This window comes from Crinia signifera, chromosome 6, assembly GCF_055691185.1.
Source record: "Crinia signifera chromosome 6, ASM5569118v1, whole genome shotgun sequence".
NCBI lineage: Eukaryota > Metazoa > Chordata > Amphibia > Anura > Myobatrachidae > Crinia > Crinia signifera.
In genome coordinates this window covers 57,920,152-57,933,277 of record NC_139222.1, presented here as the reverse complement: position 1 = coordinate 57,933,277, position 13,126 = coordinate 57,920,152, and the positions used below count along the sequence as shown (strand labels likewise).

Sequence of the window (13,126 nt, the reverse complement as noted above, 5' to 3'; positions counted from 1 at the left end):
CAGAAAGTGTTTTTGTATACTTTAAAAAGCAGGACACTCAATTCACAGAAGTCGACGTGTGTCAACTTTTTTACTGTAACACAAACATACCAGTTTTTTATTAGGAAAAAGACACAAACCACATCTAAGAGCAACAATGATGTTTTTGGACTCAATTTCTACTTGCACTGTGGCGTACGTTCAGATATACGGAAGGTGACGGTGTGAAAACAGACGAGACCCGTCCGTAAACGGTGGCGTACGCTCTGATGTACGCCAGGTGTCGGTGGCTAAGAGGGAGATCCGTCCGTGCACGGTGGCGTACGCTCAAGTGTACGCCACTCCCCATTGTGACCATCCGTGTGTGGCTGTTCTGTGGGCGGACTTACGCTCACCGTGAGCGTACAGGAAACGTACGGTGTGACGGACCGTACGCACGTTTCACCGATCCGATTAGAATAAGGCCCTAAGTTTCTGTTTATCTGCAGTCTGATTTCTTACAGTACATATTTAGGAGACATGATTTTAGCATCAAAGAAAAGAAGCATTATACTGTATTGCCCTAATCAGAGGATGTGTGTCTATGTAGTTTAGTATTCTTTCCCCTAACCTCTAGCAGGTTACTGCTTATCATGGTACCATTGGGGGTCATTCACTGGACTTGATTTGCTTATATTTGAATAGAAACAGGGAAAATGCCGGTGCTGTATAACGTGACCAGTAGTGTATGTCAGTGGTACAGTGACTCCTGCAGCAGGCATTGATCTGGCTTGGAGTTTCCTTCACTTATTTGTGTGTGTCAGGGAGCCAGTAATGTAATCTGACGTATGTAACTACGTATAGCTTCCCCATGTACAGCTACATGACCGCTCGTAGAACAACTACATGGCTGATACTAGAGAATGGGGGTTCTGTATAAATAACAGACGCTGACACATTGTTCATGGCCTCTTTGTTACCTAGTGCTGAATGCTAAGTATGTTCTCACACTCACCTCTTCAATGATGTTTCTTGTATTCGGGCACAGATGACAGCCCGCCAAAGCCGAGATGCGGCACTCCTCGGGGGATTTTCCTGTTGACATCTGGAATAGCACCACACCGAAGGAGTACCAATCCACTCCCGCATTATATCGGTCTCCCATGATGATCTGTCATTAAAAGGTAAGAAGTTCACTACATTACACTTCATAAACAGGACAGCAGATCTGGGCACAATATGCCTGCCATCAGATGTTACACTGACAAATAATTCCATACATGTGAGATGAATGAGAAATCAGATCATGTTTATCATATATAGGCATACTGGGCACACAGTTCCCAGGACAGACATGCTGGGCACACAGTTCCCTGGACCGACATGCTGGGCACACAGTTCCCAGGACCGACACTGGGCACACCATTACCAGGTTAGACATGCTGGGAACACCATTACCAGGTCAGACATGCTGGGAACACCATTACCAGGTCAGACACGCTGGGCACACCATTACCAGGTCAGACACGCTGGGCACACCATTACCAGGTCAGACACGCTGGGCGCACCATTACCAGGTCAGACACGCTGGGAACACCATTACCAGGTCAGACATGCTGGGAACACCATTACCAGGTCAGACATGCTGGGAACACCATTACCAGGTCAGACATGCTGGGAACACCATTACCAGGTCAGACATGCTGGGAACACCATTACCAGGTCAGACACGCTGGGAGCACCATTACCGGGACAGACACGCTGGGAACACCATTACCAGGTCAGACACGCTGGGAGCACCATTACCGGGACAGACATGCTGGGTACACCATTACCGTGACAGACACACTGGGAACACCATTACCGGGACAGACACGCTGGGCACACCATTACCGGGACAGACACACTGGGTACACCATTATCGGGACAGACACGCTGGGAGCACCATTACCGGGACAGACACACTGGGAACACCATTACCGGGACAGACACGCTGGGAACACCATTACCGGGACAGACACACTGGGTAAACCATTACCGGCACAGATATGCTGGGAACACCATTACCGGGACAGACACACTGGGAACACCATTACCGGGACAGACACACTGGGAACACCATTACCGGGACAGACACACTGGGTAAACCATTACCGGCACAGATATGCTGGGAACACCATTACCGGGACAGACACACTGGGAACACCATTACCGGGACAGACACGCTGGGTACATAATGGGAATAGAAATTTAATTAATTTATGTACAGATTAATTCTGGGGCTTTGGTAGTAAGAATGGAAATGTGACATTGTCTCCTCCATATCCACCTTATCACATAGCCCCTCAAATTTATTATAGCCTCACCTCTGGGGCAATGTAGCCACGTGTTCCAGCGTAGCCAGAGGCTCTGGGTTTGTTCTCGATCGCCAGCCCGAAGTCGGTGATTTTAATATGGCCGTCATGAAGCAGGATGTTCTCTGGTTTGATGTCTCTGTAAAAGGAACAATAAGTATTTTGTCATTAAGTACTTGTTTGCATACATCATAAGTGTCTAAGGCTGCAGATACGTCCTCAGACACATATTAAGGCAAAGTCTCCTGGTGCGTCTTAGGTGCATTGTGTTGCGAATAAGAAGTGTTTGCTGGCAGATGCTGGATGCTGGCAGAGTTGCTGTCCTTCCTGTATATTTGCACTTGCATGCATATAATCTTATAATCAGATCCACATATACACCGCTAGCATTGCTCCCAATGTCTGAGATTGACTTGAGTTGTCTCAATTTGCTGGCTCTGCCCTGATGCCATGATTGGGACTGCATTATCCCAGGTGTCTGGCAGTTGAGATGTATTTCCCTGTGGCCCAGATAGAAGTGGGTGTGGTAGTGACAGGGTGGTAGGAGGGGCTTTGGAGGGATGTAATGGTCAGGCTAGAGCTGCACACAAAGGGGTGTATATATATAGGAATCCCAAATTATCTTTTCTTCTATGTTTATTTAAATGAGGAAAGAAAGAAAGTTACCGATGGATGAAGCCCATCCCGTGGAAGTACTGGAGACCGGACACGATCTCGGCAGCGAAGACTCTGTTATAGAAGAAATGTAACAACATTGTAATATCCCAAATCAGCCATTGTGTATGGGCAGGATAGAGAGATACAGTGTGGGATGGGGAACAGTGTAAGAGCTGTAGAACACGAAAGGAAGACAAATACGGGTAGAATAGAATTCTAGCAGGAAGAGACAAATTGATGGACGTCCAACAAGGAATCCTGGTACTTATGTATTATCTGGACTCCCATGTTAAATGCACCCCATTTTTTCATACCCCTACTATCCAACTACGCATGGAGTTGATTTTCTATAGTGTGGCGAGCGCAGCGAGCCACCGTGCCCGAAGCGTGGCGAGCGCAGCGAGCCCCGCGAGGGGACGCGGTCTCATAAGAAAAACGGGAGTCCAGATATTACATAAGTACCGGAATCCTATATCACACAGAGTTATACACCAGATTATGCATAGATCGTACGTTGTAGCCGTAGACTCAAGACGCCCTCTTGATTGCAGCAGGTCAAACAGGTCTCCACCGCTGGCGTAGTCCATGACGAATGCCAAGACGTCTTCATTCTGGAAGGTCAGAAGTCCATGTGCTAAGAAGGGGCTCCCAGATGTTGATTGTAGGGCTCTGGTCTCCATCCACGCCTTCAGTTCTTCTCTATCTGACAGTCCGTTGTTGTTCAAGAGTTTAATGGCGACATCCGTCTTGGTGATGTTGTCGTGCGCCAGCAGGACCACTCCGTATGTGCCTCGGCCTAACTCCCGACGGATGTCATATCTCTCCAGGAATTGAGATTCGTCCTCGGGGCAGTCTGGCGGTGAGATGCTGCTTGGTCCTTGCGGAGTAAAATAATAGATTAGGAATTTATTATTCAACAGATAAGGAGATAGGGCACGATTCAAACTTACAGCATAGCACACTATAGGGTTTTACAAAGCTACTTCTAGCTAATCGGAACCACCAGGCCTCATTGAACAGTAAGCCCAAGCTCCTGAATACACCTTTAATTAAGTATTCCTACGTGGGGCACTCCAGCCTCTCTGCCCTTCTCCTGTCTGGTCCGGTCTCTCTGCCCTTCCCCTGCCTGGTCCGGCCTCTCTGCCCTTCCCCTGCCTGGTCCGGCCTCTCTGCCCTTCCCCTGTCTCGTCCAGACTCTCTGCCCTTCCCCTGTCTGGTCCGGCCTCTCTGCCCTTACACTGTCTGGTCTGGCCTCTCTGCCCTTCCCCTGTCTGGTTCAGTCTCTCTGCTCTATCCCTGCATGGTTTGGACTCTCGGGCGCTGTCTGATCCAGGCTCTCTACCCTTCCCTTGTTCCCTTGCAGTGCCTTAGCCCTTCCCTCTGCTTATGTAGGCTTTCTGTCCTTCTACACCTACCACCAATGTTTTCTATGTGCCCCCAGACTTCAGACACAGTATTGCCCTGCACCTTGATCACTTTTGAGTTTAATAATTTTGTTGCGTAACTGAATAGTGCCTATTTATTATTGTAGGAATGGAGCATGTGCATTTATGTGTTGTAAGGAACTGTTAGTGATGCATTCTCATGCAAATTTAAGCAGGTAAATTATTGCTAGTGATCAAAAGGATTGCCTGGGGTTCTAGTGACCAAGCCAATTCCTCTGAGCTAATCCTGTAGTTACTGGCCATACCGTTCTGGCACTAATCACATTGCCTGTAGTACATTTGTAATGGCATTGAGCTACAATAGATGCCAACCATTACATTTGCCTGATGGGCCCTTCATGTCCAAGTTTGACACGGGATATAATGCGTTTTGTTGTCCTATAAACAGCCTGAAAGGGTTTGCATCTGTATTCCTATATGTGAAATTCATGTTAACATACATTACTTTAGATTAAATATCTAATAATAGATTAAATATCTAATAATAGATTAAATATCCAAGTCCATAATTAAATGAAGGGAAAAAACCGCCATGACACCATGGCGGGGGATTTACTAAGATGTGTATTCTACTTCACATGTGATGTTGCTATGGGCAACCAATCAGATCCTGTCTTCTAGAGGATGCTAAATAAATAAGAAGTAGATTCTGATTGGTTGCCCATAGCAACATCACATGTGAAGTAGCATACACATCTTAGTAAATTTCCCCCCATGAGTCATTAAACCGGGTGACACCAGCCCTACATTCTTCAGTTATCACCATGGCTGTCTTCCCCAGGGGGGTTGGGCTGTCACGTATAAATGCAGGCACTGCCATCCTGGGTATTACCACCTTTAGTGCCAGTAAACCTAGAGCTATTCTGTAAACCCCCTGATGTTTGGGTGTGGGGTTAATGAAGTAATAATCATAGTAATGTTAGGATTAGGCTAGGTAAAGGTAGAAGAACATTCATACTGTGTTTTCATTGTGTAAATGACACTGCGAATGCCGGCATATGCCTGTCACCAAACTGAGCTATACTGTAGGTTACAGCACCTTTGTAGTTGTGCACCTTTCTCCATAAATATTACAGTAGTTTTACTAATCCTTTTTTTTGAGACTGTCTTTATCTGAATAACTGTAGTAACCAATGAAATGAATATAAATTACATATAAAACATTATTAATATTTTTTTTATATAAACAATATTCAACTTTGCCAGTGTGAAAATGAACTACAGTGCAAGGACATCCAACTACATTTCCGCTAACCTGGTCTTGGCTGATCTTCATCCGGGTCTTTAGCCTCGCTTGCTGCTCTCTTTCTCTCTTCCAGCGATTCCTCCTCTCTGGATTTTCTTGATGAAGTGTTCTTCACTGTCTTCTGGTCTTTTTCCTGCATCTTGCTGCTGGACTCCTCAGGTGCTTCCTTTTCAGGCTTTCTTGATGTCTCCTTCCTGCACCTCTTCTTTCCGGCCATCTCCTCTGTGTTCTGGTCTGTCTTCTGTATCTTGCCGCTGGGTTCCTCCTCAGGTGCTTCCTTTTCAGGCCTTCTTGAGGTCTCCTTCCTTCTCCTCTTCTTCCCGACCATCTCCTCCATCTTCTGATCCGGCTCCTGCATCTTCCGACGGGTACACCTGATCCAATATGTGAACTTACCTCTGCTGATCTGGCTCCTGCGTCTTTCGACGGGTACACCTGATCCAATCAGTCGACTTACCTCTCCTGATCCGGCTCCTGCGTCTTCTGACGGGTACACCTGATCCAATAAGTTGACTTACCTCTCCTGATCTGGCTCCTGCGTCTTCCGACGGGTACACCTGATCCAATTGGTCAATTTACCTTTCCTGATCTGGCTCCTGCGTCTTCCGACGGGTACACCTGATCCAATTGGTCAATTTACCTTTCCTGATCTGGCTCCTGCGTCTTCCGACGGGTACACCTGATCCAATAAGTCGATTTACCTCTCCTGATCTGGCTCCTGCGTCTTCCGACGGGTACACCTGATCCAATTGGTCAATTTACCTTTCCTGATCTGGCTCCTGCGTCTTCCGACGGGTACACCTGATCCAATTGGTCAATTTACCTTTCCTGATCTGGCTCCTGCGTCTTCCGACGGGTACACCTGATCCAATAAGTCGATTTACCTCTCCTGATCTGGCTCCTGCGTCTTCAGACGGGTACACCTGATCCACTAAGTTGATTTACCTCTCCTGATCTGGCTCCTGCGTCTTCAGACGGGTACACCTGATCCACTAAGTCGATTTACCTCTCCTGATCTGGCTCCTGCGTCTTCCGACGGGTACACCTGATCCAATAAGTTGATTTACCTCTCCTGATCTGGCTCCTGCGTCTTCCGACGGGTACACCTGATCCAATTGGTCAATTTACCTTTCCTGATCTGGCTCCTGCGTCTTCCGACGGGTACACCTGATCCAATTGGTCAATTTACCTTTCCTGATCTGGCTCCTGCGTCTTCCGACGGGTACACCTGATCCAATAAGTCGATTTACCTCTCCTGATCTGGCTCCTGCGTCTTCCGACGGGTACACCTGATCCAATAAGTCGATTTACCTCTCCTGATCTGGCTCCTGCGTCTTCCGACGGGTACACCTGATCCAATAAGTCGATTTACCTCTCCTGATTCGGCTCCTGCGTCTTCCGACGGGTACACCTGATCCAATAAGTTTACTTACTTCTCCTGATCGGGCTCCTGCGTCTACTGACGGGTACACCTGATCCAATAAGTTTACTTACCTCTCCTGATTCGGCTCCTGCGTCTTACGACGGGTTCACCTGATCCAGTAATTGGCTTTCTGTCTCCTGAAATCGCTTTTTCTCCCCTTCTCAATCCTCTGCTTGGGCTCCTGCTTCCTCCTCTGATGCTGTCTGCTGCAGAGATGCCAGTTGGAAAATAACTGCCACTCTCAGCTATGAAAGTGTATAGCTTGGGTCATGTGACCAGCTTGCTGCTCTCCCATATACACTCTATAGTATCCATGCTAATGGGTCTAATTTTGTTTTTAGGATTTCTAAGTTGCTATAACTTACCCTGTTAATGTTATTTGTGCCTAATTTCAGTGAGATCCTATGTACATGTTCCTAATTTATAATCTAACTGCAGGAAAGGAACATTAAATGTACATAAATGTATGGCTGTAACTATTTCACCACAATAATACAATAGAATACAGCCCTCCGGGGTAGTGACAATCAGGTGCCTATGTTTTTTCACTTTTAAATACATCTACTAAAATATCTGTTTTATAGGGATGGCCGTCGTTGCCATTGCCATCGATGGCAATTCTGCAACTGGCCATCGATAGTGCTAAACTATGCAATGATGACCATCAATATTTTCACATATCGATGGTCATCCATTGTGTTTGATTGATTGGCCTGTGGGCCAATCAAAACACGGGGGACATGGCTTCGCTGGTGTCAGGGGGCAGAGCTATGCTCTGTGTCCCGGGGCTTTGAAAAAATAAAGCAAACATCGTTTTACTGTTCCATCGATGGAGGGAAAGCATCTGGTTCTCCCCCATCGATGGCTAAAGTATTCGACATTGGCCATGAACCATCGATGATTTCGAATCATCGATCGTGAATGGCCATCCCTACTGTTTTACTTTTGTCTGTATTGACATGTGAGAGGGGAGTTAGGGATGGGAGTGGGGGAATAACAGATCCCCCAGCACGACCCCTTCCATCAGGTACAAGAGGATCTGCTCTTGGGCTTCCCCCTGTTTATGATTGTAGTCACCTGTGTTGAACTAGATAATTGATGAGAAAGCTGTTTCACTGCAGGTAACCACCTGGGAAGTCCGGGAGCAGAGCTTTCTGTACCTGATGGAAGGGTCCTATTGGACGGTCTGGGTACACGTGTATAGTGTTCTTCCTGTAACTGGGAAAGTGCTGCGTAAGCGGATAGCCTTTGGTGACCAGTGAGCCAGTCAGAGGGCTTTGTGTCTGACTGAAGTGATTTGGCATAGATGGATTATTGAGAGATATTTTATATAACACATATAACACATCACCATCTCTACACTTAGGCCCTGATTCTGGTTGACTCGGTAAGCTGTGAAACTCGCAGCGTACCGAGTCCCAGAGGGCCTGCCCCTGCCGAATCGCCACCGTATCACCTTGCAACCATGCGAGGGGAAGTGTCACGAATACACATACCCTCTCATGTGCCCGCAGCAGGAGAAATCATTTGATGATCACCGACCACCGAATGACTTATCCAGGCCACGCAAATATAAGTCAGTGGCCGGCCGAAACCAGGACGGACGGCTGACGTCATCCGCCTGCCCGACGTCATGTGACGTCAGCCGTCCAACCCTGGCACACCACCCGCTGCACGCAATCCCATAGGGATGGCCATGAAATGCTGAGCGTTCCCATGGTGGACACCCTACTCTGCTGCCCCACTCCCCTGGCCCACATTGGTCAGTGTGAACTGATCAGTCGCTGAGTTCAGTCGCCCAGGGACCCTGCACATGCGCATAATTCATTATGCGCATGCACGGAAAAAACCCATCGCTGGACCACGTGGGGGTGCAAATGAACAATATGACCCCCTTACTGTAACATTCATTTCTTATAGAGGAGCATTGCTTCCCATTTCCAGTTCTTGGGACAAGCTAACGTCGCACAATTTACAGGTCTCCTCACAGAAACACAAGTGAAATCCTAAGAATCATCTGTAGATATTTTATAATGTGTCAGTGAGTAATGAATATGCCTGTGCTCCAGCAAGGACATATGGAAAACATGCACTGCCAGTGTATGCAGAGGACTAGATCTGAGAACACTATAGTACAGTGATTGTGCGCCCCTCTGTCCCTGTTTCCCATTTCCACATATAAAATGCTGAAAGGGTGTTTCTTACAAAAATCCATGAAAAAAAGATGATACATTGGTTAAAAATGTATTTTATTATTACATTTAAAGCAGTTGGGAAGAGTGAGGTAGAAAGTATTTTTAAGTCCCAGATCTTAGTCACCTTTCTCTGATGGTGGCAATAAGTGAGTTTCTGTTGCCCCAATAATAGGTAATAGACAATCCACCTTATTGCTGCATGTTAGTAACTAGACCCCTAGGTTGTGCACTATAGTCAGTATTGTGTGAATAGTGCAGTAATAACCTTTATCTATGTTACCCAGGTCTACACGAGTACAACGGGTGAGCAGCCGGCCACCTATGTGTACACCGAATATGTGCTGCACCTGGACCTGTTCTAGCATTATATCAGAGGTGAGTTACATAGTTACATAGTTACATAGTAGGTAAGGTTGAAAAAAGACCTGCGTCCATCTAGTTCAACCTGGTATAGATTCCATTGCTGATTTGGTAGGTTCTGGTATTTTACAGACAAATTATATTTCTTATTTGTACCCATGGATGTTTTTCTCCAGTAAATGTTTGTCCAACTTTGCCTTGAACGCATTTAATGAGCCAGCCGTTACCACCTCTCTGGGAAGAGAGTTCCAGAGTTTGACTGTTCTGACCGTAAAGAAATTCTTTCTACTAGCTGAATTAAATCTTTTTTTTTCTAATCTATACTCATGCCCTCGTGTCCTAGATTCCTTTCTAGTAGAAAATAGGGTGTGTGACAGTTCCTTATATTGGCCCTTGATATACTTGTACATGTTGAGCATGTCCCCCCTTAAACGTCTCTTTTCTAATGTAAATAGTCCCAAATTGCTTAATCTCTCCCCGTAGCTTAAATTCTCCATTCCCCTAATAAGCTTTGTTGCTCGCCTTTGGACTTTTTCTAATTCTATGATGTCCTTTTTATAGTGTGGGGCCCAGAACTGTACTCCGTACTCTAGGTGAGGTCTCACCAATGCTTTATATAGTGGCATAATTACCCTTGAGTTCCTAGTTTCCATTCCCCTCTTAATACATGCCAGAATTTTGTTGGCCTTTTTTGTAGCTACATTACAATGGGCACTACATCCTAGATTGCTGTCTATTTGGACTCCTAGATCCTTTTCAAGTATGGAATTACCCAGTTCCTCTCCGCTAAGGTTGTAACTTGCACACTGGTTGTGTCTCCCAAGGTGCATAACCTTACATTTATCTACATTGAACCTCATCTTCCATTTTTTTGCCCACTCATCTAGAATTGCAAGATCATTTTGAAGCATGGTGACATCTTCTGGTGATTTGATGACTTTGCTAAGTTTTGTATCGTCCGCAAAGATGGATACATTGCTGAGTAACCCTATCCCAATATCGTTAATAAAAATGTTAAACAAAATGGGCCCCAAAACCGAACCCTGGGGCACTCCACTTAGTACCGGTATCATATCTGATATGGCACCATTCACAACCACTCTTTGTTCTCTATTACATAGCCAATTCCCTACCCATCTGCAGATATTTTCACCCAATCCTAGGTTCTCCATTTTATTAATCAATCTCTTGTGTGGGACAGTATCAAATGCTTTAGCGAAATCTAGGAAAATCACATCTACAGCATTTCCATTATCGAGGTTTTTTTATCGAGTTGTTAGGTAACATATAGGTTTTCTGTGTCCTTCTTCCCTCCTGTCTCCTTACCCCTCACAGCCATTAACCTGGGGCAGAGGGAGAGTGTGTGAGATCTGTAGAGAGAGATGGCGACCATGAGCACAGACAGATAAAGAGGCCTGATTCAGTCCTGTTCGCTAAGCTGCATATACTTCCAGCCTAGCGAACAGGTAAGCGCCGGCTGTCGGACAGATCAAAAATAAATAGGAGCCGTCTGTGGCGGATATGATACTGAGACCTGCCAATGCAATGGGTAAGGAAGATCAGTCAAAGACAAAATGAAAATCAGTGACAACAATTGTTTCCCCTACAAACAATACATTTTTATTTCGTTGATTTTCTTCTGCAAAAGTGTGTACCAGCCAGGATTATTGAGCCAGCAATTGGGGTGTTGCAGAGTCAGGCGGGGAATTCATGTGTTCCGTCTGCTGCCTGCTTATGCCGACAAGTGTGTCCAGTCTCTCTCTGCCCCAACTCTCTCTCTCTCTCTCTCTCTGGACGGAATGTACAAAGCATTGGCGGTACATCCCACTGACCATCGCATATGTAGATGATGTAGTTTGGAATGTCCATTCGGTTTCTTGCCTGCTCCCCCTAATAGTTCACTTTATCAGAGCATCAAGTGCTGTCACGCACCGGAGGATGTTTCTCCTCCATGAAAGTGGCATGGGCGTCTCTATGAAATGCTGGGCATTCCCATGGGATCGCAGCCAGGCCGATGCCTACTTGGGGTTCTCTATGCTTAACCATTGTTTCTGCCAGGGCTACACTATTCTTGCACCCATTAATAAGCAGTATGGCCCTTATTCTGGTTGGCTGGCAAAGCAGTGTTATTTTGCTTCTTTGTGAGCTTTGTAGCACCGCCCAAATGCCCACACCCCGCTATTCGCATATTTTCCCAAAATCATTCGATGGTCGATTTCTGAAGCGCTCACTCCCTGGTGACTTTATTTAGTGGCACCCTGCTCCGTGAACATTGTGGGCAGCTGACATTCGTGACGTCTGCTGCCGGCCCCCGGAAGGCAAGTAGCCACCCCCGTTCACTTGCTGATGCCCAGCATTTCCTGGGTGCATCCAATATTTTTGTGAGTACGCCCAGGAAACCCTGCGAAGGCCCCCTGCCCGCCTACTGTATGCCCACCCCGCTACGAGCACCTCGGAGACTATGCAAATCTCCGAGGACGCCCGCAGAGAAGAACGACTGATTAGATGTTTTCTTACAGTAAACAAATGTATTCTACAATTCTACTGTATTATGTTACAACCAATGAACATTCTTATTGTACTCGTAATTAATCACTTTAAATTGAACACATTCAAATATCTGTACCATTTAATAACTCTCTATTCAACCTTTTGCTGTAACACCTAAGTGCTTAAATATCTATATTATTGCGCAATAATATGCAAACAAACTTACAAATCTTAAACTCTAAATAAGCGCTTTTGCCCTTTTTTTAGCCCTGACCCAATGTTCACAGTTCTGTAAAGCTGCAAGCAACTCAGAGTATGCTAAAGTGCAGATGAAGGTAAGTTTTAGGCTGTTCAACAGAGCTGTCACTTAAGTTTCTATGCTCTGCTCCACACAAGGTGAAATGGTTCTCCCAAATATATCATAGACCATGGATCTTCAATGGCCCCCCAGATGTTGTGAAACTACATGTTCCAACATGCATTGCCACATTTTTTTCCTATAAGAGCATGCCAAAACTGTCAGGGCATGCTGGGACATGTAGTTCCACAACATCTGGAGGTCCACAGGTTGAAGACCTGTGTCATAGACCATTGTAAGTCTCCGGCCTGTGCTGAGCACCCTAGGGCTAGCTAGACAGCATATGGCAAGGGTCCTAAAGCTGCCAGATTCCTGCTATGGTACCATAGACCCTGGCTGCTACAGGCATTTGCAATAGCATGATCAGAGACTATAAGCTGCTAATAAAATGTAGTATTATATGCATGTCCACTTGGTAGTAAATGTAATGGGAGTTGATGGAAACTTTTTCTCTCCCCCAGGTCTCTGGAGCGTGTACCCAGCCGATCCCATCATCGTACCACTTATGGTCTCTCCAGTTGTTTCCCTCCCAGGATTTCACCTTTCACCTGCAGGTGTCACCTCCGGTAAGCTGTTCTGATCTACTCACCAGTGTCCTTAGTGCATTTACAACCAATACGCAGCCATCGGCTTGGGTTAC

At 46.1% G+C, this 13,126-nt stretch overlaps 1 long non-coding RNA gene across 1 annotated transcript in view; it reads left to right on the top strand.

Moving 5' to 3' along the window:
• Nucleotides 1-9,653, top strand: part of LOC146006950 (uncharacterized) — a 45,945-nt gene extending 36,292 nt beyond the window's left edge. The window contains exons 3-4 of the long non-coding RNA XR_014444139.1: nucleotides 1,007-1,142; nucleotides 9,563-9,653. This is a non-coding gene — a long non-coding RNA (uncharacterized LOC146006950). The remainder of the gene's footprint in view (nucleotides 1-1,006; nucleotides 1,143-9,562) is intronic.
• Nucleotides 9,654-13,126: the final 3,473 nt, after the last annotated feature.